The following is a 17,390-nucleotide window of genomic DNA, read 5'->3' as shown; positions in this document are numbered from 1 at the left end:
AAAACTAAACATGTACGCAATTAATAAAAATTATAGAAAATCTAGTTTTCTTGTCTTTTAATAGGTATAGATTGTAAATAAAATAGTAAAGCAAATAATTGGTAAATTTTACTATTTATGCAGTAATTTGCCCGTAACTTAAGCCGCCCGAATGATTTGATGTACCTGAATATAATCCATACTTCCATACTAATATTATAAATGCGAAAGTCGGTCTGTCTGATCGCTTTCAAGGTCTAAACCGTTGAACCGTTTTTAATGAAATTTGGTATGCATGTAGACCGCGCGCAGTTCATACATAGGCTAGTTACTTTTTTTAAATCAATCCGAAATTAATACAATGGGGGATAAAAATTTGTATGAAAATCGTGTCTGTTCACTAATTCTTTTTATTAATCTAAGGTTCACTGTTGCTTTTGCAGAGAAATACACGTGGGCAAAAGGTAAATGATAATTTATAAGTAGTATAGTGAGTGTGTGATTGTAGGTAGAAAATGTAAAATTTAATTTTCATCAAAAGATAGAGTCCACTCTATCTATTCTAACACCTGGTGCACGTTATCGCAAGACAGTTCGCCGATTTTTGGTGAATTCGGTATACATTGCCGGATTTTCTTTGCGGTAAATAAGAGCTCTCCTACAAATTACTCAATGTTCATGCATTCGCGTCGGCATTTGTATGTATTCGGCTATAGTGTGTCGCCGGCATAATGACGTAGATCGAATAGATGACTAAATTGGTACTTGAGTAAAGTTTGCGGTGACGCCTCAATGTACAGAGGCGGTAACGAAGATGTGGTGGCCATTGGCCAGTGTGGCCAGCTAACGGGGCAGCAGGTGTTGCGATCCCCACCCAGCTTCTGTTCCACCTATGACGCACAATTGACCTGGAAAATCCAAGTTTTCGGCAGTGTTTGCTTTGTGATCGATGAGATTTTGTCTTCCTAATGAGGATCAAGTCAATCGACCCGATTTGCTGCTATATAATGAAGTAAGTCAAAATATTTATTTCATTGGAATCCATAATCCAAATCAAAAATGGTAGGCGTCCATTTTCCGTGATTTCGATAGCAACTCCAATAGTACGCTTTTGGAGCCATTAAATCAGCTTCATTTTTGCGTTGATTCATGATTGCAGCAACAAAACTTAAATCACTTATGTACCTTGGTACAAAGCGGCTCTAATACTGTAAGTATGTGCAATTATTACAAACAATAAAAATTTATATTAGTTTATAGGATAGTCGCCTAGAATATAGAGCGACTCCCATTAATTGACCACACACTTAAACTGCGCACGCGCCGTTACTATTAATGATTGTCTAGTTGTACAATGCTGAAGTGTCGATTATGGTCGATTCGGTAACGGCAGAGCGCAACAAATTGTACCGTCCATTTTACTTCTACACGCGATTTTCCTAATGGCACTAACCAATTGAGAGCTATAAACTTTACTGTTCAAGCAGTTTTATACGGTAATCCGTTTAAAAAACAGATTTCTACTTGTGAACGGGTAAGCGACAGTTCCTGCTTTTTATCAGCCAATGAGATCACCTTTGATTGTCACTCGGAGAGACAACGCTGCTTGTAGTCAAAGCGACTACTGAATACTAAATATATTTTTGTAATTTATATTTTTTTTTTCACAAATTCGATCATTTAAATGAACATTTACTATTAAAACGAAATTCTCTTTTCTGTTAATCTGTATCATCAATGTTTTTTATAATCAAATATGGACTTCACTTCACTTTTTTGTATTATTAGCAGTCCTGTGAGTACTAGTAGTAATATTGAGCATATAGCAGAGTAGACACTGCTATAGTTAGTGTAATAAAACAGTGTGACTTCAAAACCAGCTCCAATCAGGTGTTGATGAATAATTTGCATATTTTTTTAACTTGGTGCATAATAAAAATTCTCTGCGTCTTGTTGAGTTTTCTCTTAATTTAAAACAAAAACTATGAACTGGCAGTGTTGCTGTAACGGATCATTTCTCAGTCATCCATGAAGCAAGAATTTTAATCACCATTCTAACTCATGCACGCTCGTTTCCGTCGTACAGACATATTTGTCTCGTAATGAAAATTGGTTTTTGCCTTTAAGTCGACGGTGTTAACTTCTAAAACGACAATTAAAATATTCGCATCACTTAGAACTAATTTGTAAACATTTAACTGCCAGAGTTATATGTTTACAAATCAAACAAGAACTTTTGTATATTAAATTTGTGATAATTTATTTGATTAGTATCCATTACATACTATTTTCCTGTAATAAATCAGCAATGAAGTTAGTATTTCAATTATCAACAACGTAAAACACATAAAAGCACAACGTAATTCTACATTTTACCAGTTTCTTTTGTGGTATATAATATTATATAGTAAATAATTAGGTATTTTAAGAAAGCACAAGTGTCCTAGCTTTGTGTTGTCTCTGAATTTTAATATTTTTCTGTCACTCGGCCAAGGCAATCATGTCACTCTAAATGCAAAATGCCTTTAAGATGCTCTACAAAATATCAATATCTTTTAAACACATTCGATAATTGGTTCTGTATTAGATAATGTCAATGTCTCATCACATCATAAGTATAAGCTAAAATATAATGAAACACATAACTAAATTCAGGCGTCTTGAATGAGGACTAGTAGAATTGAAAACTATTTAAAAATCTAGGATCGCAACAATGCAGGCTTTCGAAATATGATAATTAATTATTGAATACATTTTTTCTATTATTTACGTTTTATGTGCAGATTTTTAGCCAAAATTTCATAATTTATGTAAGCACGACATTTAAATAGATTTGTATATACATATATAGAAATCGTTGTTACCGAAATAAATGATGCTGACTCACGTACACTTCCCGAATTTTGTCAATTTTGTGACTTTCAATTTTCTTTTTAGTTCAAAATCGCCACTCTTTATCGTCCGTGCAAATTATAATGAGCGTTTATTAAAAAATAATAAATTCTATTGTAGTTGCAAACACAAAATTAATGGACTGTAGCGAAATGATCAAAAGGTTATTGTGAAAAAACAAAATTTAATATTCAAGTAAGCACGTGAATATTTCAATGGCCTGTGAAACACGCTCTAGTTGTAAGTAATACCGGTCGACAATGTTATTCAAGCAGGTGGCAAAAATTAAAACAACACAAAAAAAACTTTAGTCATCGTAATCAGCTGACAATCTGTATGGCAACTAGCGCCACCTTTAACTGCAAGAGAATGTTATTTTGTAAAAATGGTATTCGTGGAGTGTGCTGACATCACGACTGTGTCTGCCGGAATACAAATGGGAAATTAATTGATGAGAACCACAGTGACCTCACATTTAACTGCTTAATTTTTGACTATTTTATCTATCGATTGCTATTCCCAGAAAATCGAAATTCTAACTTAATGATCGGTCAAACAAATCTACATAATGCGTTCGTCTAGAAAAACCTGTAAAAATCCTGGTAGGTAGGTAACTAGACAATATGGTAGGTAATCAATTATTTTATTGAACTTAATAATTTTGTTATTGGTAATTTATTTAATAGAAAATATACTTGCTGTACCTAAATCTGTTTTATGCTGGGCTGGGTCATTGGCATTAGTATTAATTATTTACCATCAACATGTTGAATACGACATGATGGTTGGTTGGTGGTGAGACGGTGTCCGAATCGCTTATTGAAATAAAATTATAATAAAAAAAACATTACATTATTAAAATTGTCAATACGGACAATGACCTCAATTTATTGTCTATGTCCGAGTCATCGACAAATTGAAATATTATCTAAATAACACTTTTTTCTCATAAATATTTAATATTTAAAATTATTATAATGTTTTCAAATTGTAGCGTGAATATATATATTATTACATACGCCGTTTATAATATTACGCTGCCACATATTGTTTTATTGGACTGTTGGTCATGTTACGAACACAAGGCATAATGAGGTATAATGTGCTAAAATGCCATTAATAGCAGTTAAATATTTAAAATGCGTATTCATTTCACGATAATTAGGCTGTTATAGACAGCCCATTTAATTTTTTTGTTTTTTTTTTTTTTAGTTTATTTATAACTAATATTTACATGGTAGAATAACATAGAGCCAAATTGTCGCAAAGTTCAAAGGCCACATTTTTTTTGAAAGGATAACTCTGAAACTGTGGAAGAAATATTGATTCATTATATGTTGGCCAGTAAACCGTCCACGTTAATTTCCCAGACAGGGAACAGTTATTTTTCCGAGACGAAAGGTGCTGTGTCCTTCTCCATACTTTAACTATATGTACCTATGCAAAATTTCAATAAGATTGGTTGAGTGAGTATATAGAACGTGAAGAAGTAACAAACAAATTTACTTTCGCATTTATATTATTAGAATTCATAATGTAATAAATAAAAAGTAAGGAATAGTAATAAACTATGAGCTAGATGTTCAACACTTGCACGGTACAAGTGTTTCATAATGCAAAAAGGGAAATTTAGGATCTTCACGACATACATATCAATTCGCATCTATTGAGACCTGTTCATGTAATCGCTTTTAAATTACACGTAATACTTAGATTTCGAACAAAATCGTGCGAGTATCCAACGTTATTTAGAAAATCAGTGTGCATTTCTAAACACGATGTAGACTATAAATGTAGGCTCGCGCGTGGATAGAGTAATGAATTAATCATGACATTCCATTTTATATTATCCTGTTTATTGTATTGCCTCCCATGTTTCCTCTCGCTTTCCTTCAATCTGTGGAAGTGATGAAAAGAGATGGAAGTCTGAAAGAGAAAGTCGGGGAAGATAGAAAAAATAAGGTTTACCGAAGATTTATATTTAGATAGATAATGTATCTTCACAATAGACAATATAGAACACGACATTTTTACGTTATAAATATGACCATAGATCCTCACAGATGCAGTTTAGAAGTCTTTAGAATTGTAACAATATAGAATACACCAGTGACCGGCACTGATATAAAGTTTTAAGATAAAATCACAAGCATCACAATTTAAACTGAGTTGTGCATCATGGCAACTGATAATATTCCTCATTACTCTTTTATACCTACGTGGCCGTTTAAGCCATGGGGTATTGATAGCACAACATCAAAATCATAAAAAGCATAAAAAGAAACGCATTAGAGCATTGATAGAGCAAATCACAACGTGTATCCAGACAAAAATATATCTGTTTCTCTATTTGCTTAAATTACAAAATTAATCCATAAGCAAACAGCATACTTTCAATTACAGCCGTAGCGTGACTGTAACACGGCATCTGACCGATGCGCGCACGCCCGGGTGCACAAGGGCCCTGAACACCTTATTACATAATATTAGCCACGATACGTTGCCCTTCGACGACTGCAGTCATGATTTTACTGTCCTTAAGTCGCCAGCACACGCATGGTTCGAAACCGGTATTTTTAATCTGGTTTAAAATAGATATTCGTAATTTTTCAGAAAAAAAATATATAAAATTCGCTCTGAGCGGAACACTTCTGCGAGAGTAACCTGGTTGATTCCAACGTGCTATGTTTTCTCTCTTATTCTTTTATGTAGGGTCGTTTGGTGTGATGAATGGAGGGAAACAAACATTTAACCGATAATTTTAACAAAATCGAAATGGAAATGTTCTTCGAGCTGTAAAATAAGGGTTCTCGAGTTTGAATCGTAGGTATACATACACATAGCCATACACCCTGTACATAACGTATGCTCCTATGTCATCAATCCAAATCAAAGCTGCATATACATTTGACACATTTATCATAAAACAAATAAGGTTCTTCAGATAATTAATATTGAGCACGAATAAACCGACAATATATAAATAGACGAAAAAATGATATATAATATGAACCGCTGCCATAATATCTAAGTAGGTTGACACGTAATCTTTGCAAGTATAATTAATTAAATACCGATTCATACATTTTACATGCTGCCGAATGTAGACCATTAGTGTCGTAACTGGCGAAAATATGTAGTTTAATGAGATACCGCGGTAGCTGACGAGAGTTGTTTATTGGATAAATGCAGTTAAATTTATTGTTAAACCCGCAACTACATTAAATAAAAGACAGCCAAAGTTACTCATTGAAGATATTGGACCGATTTTAATGAAATTTGACGTTCTCTGTGCCGTATTTCAGCAAAAGCGTTTCAATAACTTTACAATGTTATTTAGAAACGTAAGTTTAAAATTACATAACTTTTAGTCACAGTTACTGTATACTAACACTTCTTTTCCATACGACAAATATGTTTTGATAATGACATATACACTTTTGGCGAAAAATCAACCACAACCATCAACCACCACCAATTTTTTAATCCTCCACCTCGGTGGCGCAGTGGTAAAGTTCTTGCTACTTAACCGAGAGGTCCCGGTTTCGAAGCCCGGTCGGGTTATGATGGAAAATGATCTTTTTCTGGCCCGAGTCTTGGATGTTTATCTATATATGTATTTGTTATAAAATATAGTATCGTTGAGTTAGTATCCCATAACACAAGTCTCGAACTTACTTTGAGGCTAGCTCAATCTGTGTGATTTGTCCTAATATATTTATTATTTATTTATTTATATCATCCTAGACAGACTTAAAATTGCGTATTAACTTGGTGCAAGAAACATTTATTGTTCCCTTGTTTTCAAACGAAATAGGAAAAAAAACTATAATCGATAATATTGGTGGCGTTTTTCACCCCACGTATTAAGTGTATCCAATTAAAATAGTTTTAACAAAAAAGTGGTGTCGCTAGAACAAAAGAATGTGGGAAGATCACAAGACGTAGTCCCATAACACGGTTGTTATGGGACTACGTCTTGTTTATTGACTCACAATGAGCATGCCATGTTAAAGTTCTCCTAATCAAACATTGTAAACCACGATAATTGCGCTTTCATGTTGAACTAAATAGCCTCTGAACTGCTCATTTCGAGTTATTAAAAATACCGCTTTTGAATATTTACTTCAATCCGAAATTAGGTTTCCCGGTGGTCCGAACTGTTTGGCTTGTCGGCTTTATAGTAATGCTATCAAATAAATAAAAGGTAGGCTATGTAAACCTAAATTTCACGGAAGGTTTGGATGGCGAAATTGAATTGATTGAATTGAGCAGAAATTTATATTTCGTCTATTCTCTTGTCTTTTTATTTCGTGTAATGAACTTAATGCGAAAATTTCGCTGGTGTTTGAAAAGTCTTTCTGTATTATAGTATAATACTGTGTATGTAAAATAAAATCGTTTCCATGTGTCTGTCCCTATGCGTGCATAGATCTTTATAACTACGCAACGTATTTTCATTGGGGTTTTATTAATAGATAGAGTGATTCAAGAGAAATAAAATCAATAAAAACAGTCTTAGGACTAAATACCTCGGACATAAAGCCTAATATTTAATTAAAATGTCAACTTAAATTTGCACATTTTTAGTATAAAACATTACCGATACAGAGATTAGTTTTATCGTGTGCTGTCTTGAGGTTACTACACAAATAATGTATGCGCTGTGCACAGTTCATTCACTTAAAGAGCAATTATTGTTAAGATAAATGAGTGGCTTGATTTAATTTTTTTCACTTCTTTATGAACATGGACATAAAGGTTAGTTTTGTTATTAGTTCTGGTAATATTGTGCGCTATGGTAGGATGGGCGGCACTGGAGCGTAAGATATAACTGCCCACAGCTAGTTCACGTGGCTTATAAACTTTCTTCCTGGTTGTTACCGGAAACGAAAGAATTCATAAATATTTTAACCCTATAAATTAAAAAATAATCGCTCTAACAAGTTATGGTAATAATTTTAACATAGATTTTAGCAATTTTATTTTTGATTTGTCATTTTTGTGTTGTAGGGAAAACGCTACAGCTATTGGTCATTGTACTGTAATAAACTATTTGCGCAACCACAAGCTCCAATAGTTTGTTAAATACTTACTCATAAAATAGTAGCATTTTCCCGCGGCTTCCCCGCCTTTATTTCTTGCATTCACTCTATATTTCATTATTGTCAACATCTCAGGTTCTATATAAGCAACGTATCGCGATGAAATATATACTTACCAGATTTTAAGCCCTCATAAATATTTTTCTTTAGTATCTTCTACGTACAAACATAGATAGATGTATAAATTTGCAGTAACTTAACGGCTGACATTTCATTTACGCAGATACTTTTGAATAATTTGTTAACCAATTCTTGTACGTAAACTCGTAAATGCTAATTGAAAGTCTTCCCATGGTTAAGCAAATTTCAAAAACCGCAGTTGACCCTCGTCGGAAGGGTAATAATACTAATAATGTGGTTAATCGTACATGTAGGTACCTAGTTTACGTAATGAGTGGATAAGTAATAAGGGAAGAAAACATGTCATTCACCTCTATATTTCTACGAGCTTTTCATACTAAGTCTGATAGATACATTTCATGTCAAAAATCTTTTCAATACAAATCTAACCCGATAAGGTACAGAAATTTAAAAAATATAAATATTATTGTAAATTGATTGATTGAAATATAATTTGGTTGTTTTTATAGATATATATTTATAAAAAACAATCTATCCAATTTTTTATCCCAATTATTATTATGTCCAATTTCAATTAGAAGTATAAAACACATAATTATGTCATAGATAAGTAACAAAATTTTAACTCAATTGGTTGAATATTTGTGCTTGAAAATTTACGAAACAAACATAGTGACATTCATTGCAAATAAAATAATCCTTGTAAAATATAAAGGAAGGTAGCGATTACAATTTAATCACTATCTTTAAAATAATAAAACACTGTTCTCCCCTATATATGACCCTTGGATTTTATTTCTTATGATTACTGACCATAATCATATCGATGCAGTAAATCGGCGACCGCTATGCTGTAAAATAGTGATGGTGAAGATATACAGTGATCTATGTGCATTTATTTATAGGACACGTACCATATTTACATCAATACATGTTACAAATCAAGCTTCATTTCGCCATGTGAAAATATGGCGTATATGTACGTAAAAATGTTTTCTTCAGATTCTAACGTAAACTTCACCCTCTTCGGTTCACTTCTTTCTATTTATGGTAGGCTTTGGATTTATTTTATTTTTACACTGGCAGCCAGAAACCTTCCTCTGATACTACCTACACTATCTGTTAGTGAAACCTGCATGAAATCCGTGCTGTATTTTTTGAGATTATCGCTAGCAATAGAGAGACAGATGCGGCAGAGGACTTGGTTTTATAAGATGTAAAGATTACTAGTTAATACTTATGTATATTCTTAAAAAAAATGCATCTTTTTGAACCATATAAATATCGTAGAACTACTAAACCAAAAACACGGTTTCCACATTTTTGAAAACAAGATAAACTTGAGATAAACCTTCGAAATTGGTGGTTTCTAATAATTATTTTGATAAAAATGCAAACGCCAGTTTTTTCGCCAAATCTTAAAAAATAATTAATGAAAAGTAAATTTTAACGCGGCAACTTTTAAACCACAAACAGACTTATCTTCTGTACTTTAAAATGTAGTTGTTTTCTGCCTACCGGAGCATCTAATGAGCTAGGTAGCGTTAATTTAAATAAAGTCATTCTTTACAATGTACCGTCATTCACAGACAGTGTAACAGTATTGAAGTGGGCGGATCCACACGCCTATCACTTGATTAATTGATTTTATTTTTACCGTGATACAAACTACGGTCTGTTTTATATATATAAAGGATTAGGATTATTATAATTATATTAAATTGATGTTTAATTAATTTTAAATTTTGGTATATTAGTTACCAATGATTGGCGGCCCTGTGGTTAAGAACCGCCTGTGATCTAAAGGACCCAGGTTCGAATTCATTTCGTGCCACATGAGTTTGTATAATCTGACTCCTGTACAGTAGTTTTCATAGACCATCACTTGCTTCCGGTGAAGGAAAATATCGTGGGGAAACCTGCATACAGGTTAACTGTTTAAGTTCACCTAATGTGTATGCGAGGTATTTTTCACTAGTGGTAGTTTGGTAGTCGTAAAAGCTTGTGCGTGCGTGCATGATGCATTTAGGCACAAATTATATATCTAATACTTCCAGTACTTTATGCGACTTGAATAACGAATTTATTAAGGCACAAGTGTTAGCAATAACATACACAATAATTTAGGACTTGAATAACATTTGCATAATCAAACAATTATTAAGTATAATTATAATCATAATAAAATTTGTTTATCTATTTCTAGGTCACAATCAATGCAGCGATGAAATAAGGTGGGTAAGTCTTTGTTTATCATTTTATTGCTCCTAAAGTGTTATAAATACGATAAAAATTGACGTGTATGAAGATAGCGATTCAAGTTTGTGATCGGGATAATACTGGCCCATTAGCTCAGTTGGTTAGAGCGTCGTGCTAATAACGCGAAGGTCGCGGGTTCGATCCCCTCATGGGCCATTACTTATTTTTTCTTCCTTTTCTCCATTCAATAACAATGTTATTGCAGAAATGCTTGTCGATGTTACGAAAAATTTTCCATAATCATTTTGATACCCGCGAATACTGACTGAATATTAATCTTAAATTAGTAAATACTCCATTTTCTGTTTTCAGTCCTTCAAGGCTAGTGAACATTAAATTGCGTCCACGTACTTATATGTGTGCTTTTTTATGGAGTTGTGATGAATACACTACACTCGTGTATCTACGCAATTCATTATTTAAAACCTTACGCTAGTCGAGGTGGGTTAAAAGCTTCGTGGTGGACCGCCTTGACCTAGGCTTCAGCAATAAACAACAACCGTGTTACATCCAGGTAAACCAAATTTAAAGCTGACTCATCCATTTAAAAAGAGAAAATATCTGAACTACGACCGAAGATAGTCTCAGCTACTCTCATATCAGCCTGAGTAGGCTATAATGTTGAAATGTCATCTAGTTACTGTTACTAATGCCATTATGAGATGCAATATTATGCACCACAATGCACCCAGCATGGTGATTGATTGCGACGCGTGCATGCGTGCATATTGACAAGAATGCACTTACATGACGTATCCACGCTTAGATTAGAGATTGAACGAAAGTGACTAAGTAGTACAATTTTAGTACTGATGGAATAAATTATTGAAATTGGCATGAGCAGTGCTCTCCAGATGGGCGTACCTAGTCCTTTCATTGCTCATCAAAATAAATATTTTGCGGCAAAACTACAAATATCGTACATTTAGTGTAATTACAGCAGTGTAAATTATAGGGTACTGTGGCAAAAAATCCTAGATCACAAAGTAGGCAACAGACACCCCTGGCGTCGCAGCTGCTGCTTGATAGTAAAAATGAAGTACTTAAACAATATACAAAACTTAAATAAGATTCATTCTAGTTCAACTTTTAAAGCTTGCTATAATTCCACTATTGACTCCCACGAGACAGGCTCAGCCTAGTGTGGAAGTCGCAGGTTAACACCTTAACAGGTACTCTTAATTTTATTTCATTACTTAGGACACGAGGTGCACCTCTGCAAATTACTTTAGTAAATATAGATTTATTATTACTTATTACTATCTAAAAACATTTGATATGTAATTATAATCCATGACCACCCCGGATCACAAAGCATAGACACAATCATCAATTTTACCTGCCATATCATTTTCAAATTTTCCTACACTTACAAAGTCATCATATTATATCAAAAATATATGCTCGGGTCAGGAAACAACTACAGGGGCGTTAACGGCGAAGCTATAAACTATGTTTTCTTCATAAGTCTATTAATTTTATATCAACACATATAATGAACATTAACGGTGGACTTTATAGTACAGTAGTATAAGAGTAATTTGTTCTCGTAATATTTTGAATCGGAATATTAATAGGATGTTATTTTGTCATCATCAAGTTCACATGTTCACATCGCAGTTAATAAATAAATTATTATCATACAGTTATTGATAGTCAAATGTAGTATTAATCTATGAACATAATTTTTGGAAATCTGTTGCCTCATGTTTTTATTTATGGCCTTTTGTAGTCTATCTTTACAATTTTTCCAAATCAAACAAGAGATTGTATTATCATTGAAGAACACGTGAAAATTTTCTGTATCACTTGTTAACCTGAGGAGAGGACTAGGAGACTAATATTGATGAGGTCATGTCTTTTTTACGAGGTGATGCCGATTCACATTGCGTTAGGTACTCTCACTAGAAACAATTCTGTACTCCTTTTCAAGATATCCGGAACAAACTCTCCTATCGCTGCAGGAACAGCTACGTATTTTTGTGAATGTGAATTATAGGTAGGTACTATACAGCTCTGGGAGTTCCACACTAGTGTTTTAGTGCGCAATAGGAAACAACCGCGTTTCTAGTTAGAGTAACAAAGTTGTGTCGGTCAAGCGCCCATCATAAAATCAAAGCTAAATCTTCAGAATATATTTTTTATTTTGTACGCGGATTCCGGACTTCTGAACTGTCTGAAACCGGACACGCAAAGATGAGAGAGAGTTCTAGTGCGCCAAACCTATTATTAGTTGCTGGAGGTATTCTCGAGTCCAAGATCTTGTTGTAATTCAACTTACAGAATTCCACTCATTGATTCATAAAGGTAACGTCGTAACTCAAGTCATACACCTCTCGTAGCAATAGTACGATTGGTAGTAGCTTCTTATTCAATCTGGGTGGCTCCAACAATGTAAAGTGGACATTGAGGAAGTATTTTCACGGCCATAAGACCTAAAGAATATAAAACGTCTTAATGATTGTCGTAAACCTTAGACTTAAGTCCATCAAAGTACTAAAGCCTAAAGTGTTACAGCTTTACGTCTTGGTAACTATGATTAATTACATGGTTAGTACATAAAGGTACCATGGGTATAACTTAATAACATATGTTGATCTAAACCATTAAATATTAGCATTTACATTAATACAAAGGATAACTGATAAAATAATTCAAAGAAACACATTTTAATTCGTCAATCGTTTATCTACATGACTATACAGAAAATTTTGAGATGGTTTTATATTATCAATTTTTTTTTTAATTCAAATTCTTTATTCTGCTTAGGATGATATTATTATACATCACTTATTAACGTCTAAATTATTGACAAACTTTATTGTTGGCATTTTTATATCTCGATGTTTATACTAGAGGACGTTACACTTCGTCATATTTCTTTTTAGACTTTAGTCGCCTAACTGGCTACTTGTGTACCATAACCAAAACCACTATATAGCTAACGTTCGATCCAACATTTTTCTTAAAAAATTGAAACTATATAGGAACAATTTAAAACTTCCATCTAATCGGAATGTAAAAGTATTCCTATATCGACACATCTTTACTCCATTACCAAGTGAACGCAACCACAAATGGAGGTGTTATTATTATAGATCAGGCTTGGCACGCGAACATTGTCATACGCAACTAAGCAGGCAATCTGTGGTATGCGGTTTTTTGCATGATTGTAGAATAGCCACAATCGTGCAGTGAGGCACAAGTCACCCTAAAGATTGCCAGTGATTGGCTGGGAGGCAGCCCTGGAAATGATTATTGTCAACGCTGTTATTAGGGCTAGGTGCGTCCGGTAAGAAATGCTTATTTGCACTGTGTAGTTCAGCCATCTAATTATATAGTTGTTAGACACTTCTAACTTTTACCTAGAAATTGGTATATCCTTTGGGACCAGTATTTAACCTACTCTGTGATCCATATAATAGCAGTGCAGAAAAGTTTGTGATATCAAATAAATCATTTTATTCTTTCAGTGGGATATAAAGGACAGCCGATGATAATAATGATGACCCGTGTCCGTTTTTTTGTTGAATATTTTTCAAGCAAGCGATTCCATAAATATCTGTAGAAAAGTATGGAAGAAGCGAAATTCTTAGAATAACTCAAAACGTCGTCCATAATTGTTTTTTAATAATTACATAATTCGAACATGATTATCGACGACACAATCGGTTTCGGAAATCAATATGCAAGTTAGAGATCATATTTCTGATTAAACAGTAGGAAATGAGGCCTCCAAATTGTCTCCCGTGACTGAACTAATGTTTACATGTGCTAAGTAAATGTTAGCTCACGTTTGGATATCGCGGTGTCCATTGAACGGAGGTGAATATATTTGATTTGTGGTTTTAGAAGTTGCAGATGTAATGGAATCGGATACTTCTGAATAAATTATGAATATTTTGTCTTAATTATAAAACGGGATCTTTAAAAAGCCCACATAAACTTCTCCGAAACAACGGTTTTAGGTTTACATTTGTATTCAATACAGTATAATAATTGTCTATTATGGTCATAAGGCACAGTGCTAAAAAACTTACTTATACAAACGAAATGTATTAATGCATCTTTGATTGTGTATTAATAATGATAAATCGAACGCGCGTTATTAAAAATCTAACAAGCTTAGTTCACATTGAGCGAGTAGACGAATGGAGGGCGAATTTTTATGAAAAATCAATTACTTATGTACGTATTATCTGTTGCAAAATCTTTACATACATTTGATTGATTCAAATAATGACTTATTAATATCGATACTTATTGACATAAAATATATTTTGTGAATAATCAAAAAATCCTTTGTTGGAACATTAAACATTTTACTATAGCTCATTTAAGATATACTAAAAGTATACTGATATATTTTAAGATACGATAAGATATACTAAAAGTATCCAAATTCGTTGGTACACACGTGTACCAACGAATTTGGAATTATATGACATTCGCTTGCACTAATATAAATATATAATCACAAACTATAACACAGTCAAAAGATTTCCCATCAAGTTACTTTTACGAAAGTTACGACTAAAATGCTACTCGCCTGCCACTTGAGTTGACAGTTGTTGACAAGTGTGAATTTCATCCCATAGATAAATACATATAGACGTGTTTTTGCTAGATTTTCAATCGGATACTCATAATTGAAGTGGATTCTCGTGTGGCGTTTATTGATTAATGACATTTTCTTGCCAGTATGCGAAGATAACTATTTTATAACCTCGCTAAGTTATAGATAGATGAACTACAAGTAACAATTTTTGCTATAAAGGCATGTTCAATACTCATGAAAAGGATACAATTATTAGATTTTTTGGAAATGTTAGTACTAGTTCATTATCTTATCATATTTTTAGGCAAGTAAAAACTAGTTATTTCAATACTTTTTTCAAGGAACATATTTTAAAATAAAAGTTAATTTTTTCTACATCTACAGAAAATACATTCACTTGAAAATTTTCTCGTGGTGTTAAAAATATTCAATATAAGTTGAAAGGTCCAAGTATGCCTACTAACCTCAGTCTCAGTATATGTACAGTAATAACAGGCCCTAATACTCACAATTAAAGAGTAAAGACCTCCAAATCTACCATCGAAGTAAAAGGATTCGATTCTCGCAAAAAAAAATAATTGCGTTTTTTTATAACGTGCTGAATGTCTCGAATGCCACGCAACGTTAGTGCAATATTACCCCATCTTATTCGAATACCTTTCTCGCGTCACGTTTGCAGAATTGCCCGCCGATTGGCATTGCATCACATAATAGTGCGAACAGAAGAATAACTAGTGTCATTTCGTATTATTCGATGTTGATCGGAGACCAAACAAAGAGTTCGGTTAGTTTCGGTTCCACGGGAAGGACTAAAACTTATCTAAATGAACTAATAACATCAATCAGTCAACGAAAATAAATGTCCCTAACGTTGAAATTATAAAGCGATACATTAAACCTTAATAGATTCTAATAAGTACAAAAAAGATACATTAAAGCAGCCTTATATTCTTACTAGATATATTAAAATGTTTAAAAATTGGCCAAATTCTTCAATATTTTCTTTCAGAAATGTTCTGTGCTTTCTATATTATTATTTTGATCGTATGGCGATTAGGCCAGCTGTCCACTGTGATTGCCGCTCGTGTGACAGTGGGGAATTGCCTTAAATTGCCAGTGGATGCAATCCGCCATGCCATATGCCAGTCAAGCTACTGCTACGGTTTTTCGAGTAAACCTCTAATTTGCTTTGTGGAATGAAGAACGATTTGCTTTAAGCTATTTGTCTTCTATGGGTAATCCAATAAAATGTTTCTACGTCCTACTAAGGGAGGGATAAAATAGGGATATTTAAAATTTAAAAAATACTGTAATGTGCTTAATTTTTTTATTATTACTAAACTATATTATATCATAGTTATTACGAGAATTACATGTAAGCGCAATATAATAAAGTTCTGAATTTGAATCGGTAAAATAAAAAAAATACAATTGAAATATTATGACCATTCATTTATAGGAAATGTATATAGGAAATGTTTATAGGAAATGTAATCTTCAGTCGTTAAATGACTAAATTTGATGACAAATTACGAGAGAAAGATTACGAGTTAACAAAAAAAAATCAGAGTAAACTTTTAATTTGGATTGACAGATCTAGCTTAATGCTATCATTCTTATTCTCATGAGAACAACTGGTTTCTCTACGAATAATAGAAAAAGGATACCACTACATAATACCACACATATATTTGGCACATAAAAAACTCAATTACATTCGGTAACAGTTCGATTTTTTGTTTAGCCTCGCTCATTAAATCGACACCTTCAAATGAATTTGAAAAGCATTTTTTCTTCATATTAATTTATTGTAACTGTAAAGATGAAAGCGATACAGCGCAAAATCCGACAAGCTCATTATATATCGTTATTTTATCACAAAAGGAATAGTTTTTAATAAGAATTACACCATTGTAGAGAACTTTGACTTTATTTTTGACTATAGCAAGGCACAATAGAAAGTGGGTTACGTTGCTAAAACGATGTGCTCGTTTTTGCATACCCATAGTTGCTGAAATATACAGGATTCTATTTTTCTTCTAACACCAATTTGTATGTGTTAATGGTTGCAAACAAATTCTTACTTACATCATCTTGACAATTTTTAATTTTAATAGTCGATAATAAAAGACAGGTATCGCCGATGATATCCATTTTTTCTATGTTAAAATGGACAGTCCAAAAGTAATCCTTTTTTTATTTATATGTGTCTAAGTAATTATTTAAGCTAGTATGAAATTATGACTGAGAATCCGTACTATAGATAATATCCACGATACGAAAAAAACAACGTTCGACCCATATATCTTTCTAAAATTGAACAAGAAAAAATAAAACAACAATGGTAACCATTGACGTGCTAAGTCTGTATTAATCAGATACGTTAATTGAGATATCAAAAGAAACATTTACAGACTCTGACTCTCACGAAATAAGATCCATATTTGCCAATGATATTCGGCTCAAAGATAACTCATATTATTAATGTCAGATGGTGTTCTTAACAATATTTGACA

General features: G+C 32.9%; 1 protein-coding gene and 1 non-coding gene across 4 annotated transcripts in view; both read left to right on the top strand.

Annotated features, from left to right (window-relative positions):
- The window catches only part of sha (shavenoid), a 49,913-nt gene that overhangs the window by 1,533 nt on the left and 30,990 nt on the right, over positions 1-17,390 (top strand). The window contains exon 2 of one of the 3 annotated variants that reach the window (XM_053758519.2): positions 10,264-10,291. The exons of 1 other annotated variant lie outside the window; for it this stretch is intronic. The gene's annotated coding sequence lies outside the window, so the exon portion shown is untranslated. Of the gene's footprint in view, positions 1-10,263; positions 10,296-17,390 lie in introns of all 3 variants that reach the window. One more of the 3 variants, XM_053758520.2, reaches the window with a different exon arrangement.
- TRNAI-AAU (transfer RNA isoleucine (anticodon AAU)) lies at positions 10,399-10,472 on the top strand. Its single transcript has one exon. It is a non-coding gene; the product is annotated as a tRNA-Ile (tRNA).

This window comes from Plodia interpunctella, chromosome 18 (assembly GCF_027563975.2).
Source record: "Plodia interpunctella isolate USDA-ARS_2022_Savannah chromosome 18, ilPloInte3.2, whole genome shotgun sequence".
Lineage (NCBI taxonomy): Eukaryota > Metazoa > Arthropoda > Insecta > Lepidoptera > Pyralidae > Plodia > Plodia interpunctella.
Note: the sequence above shows the minus strand (reverse complement) of the source record. Positions and strands in the feature narration are given on the sequence as shown.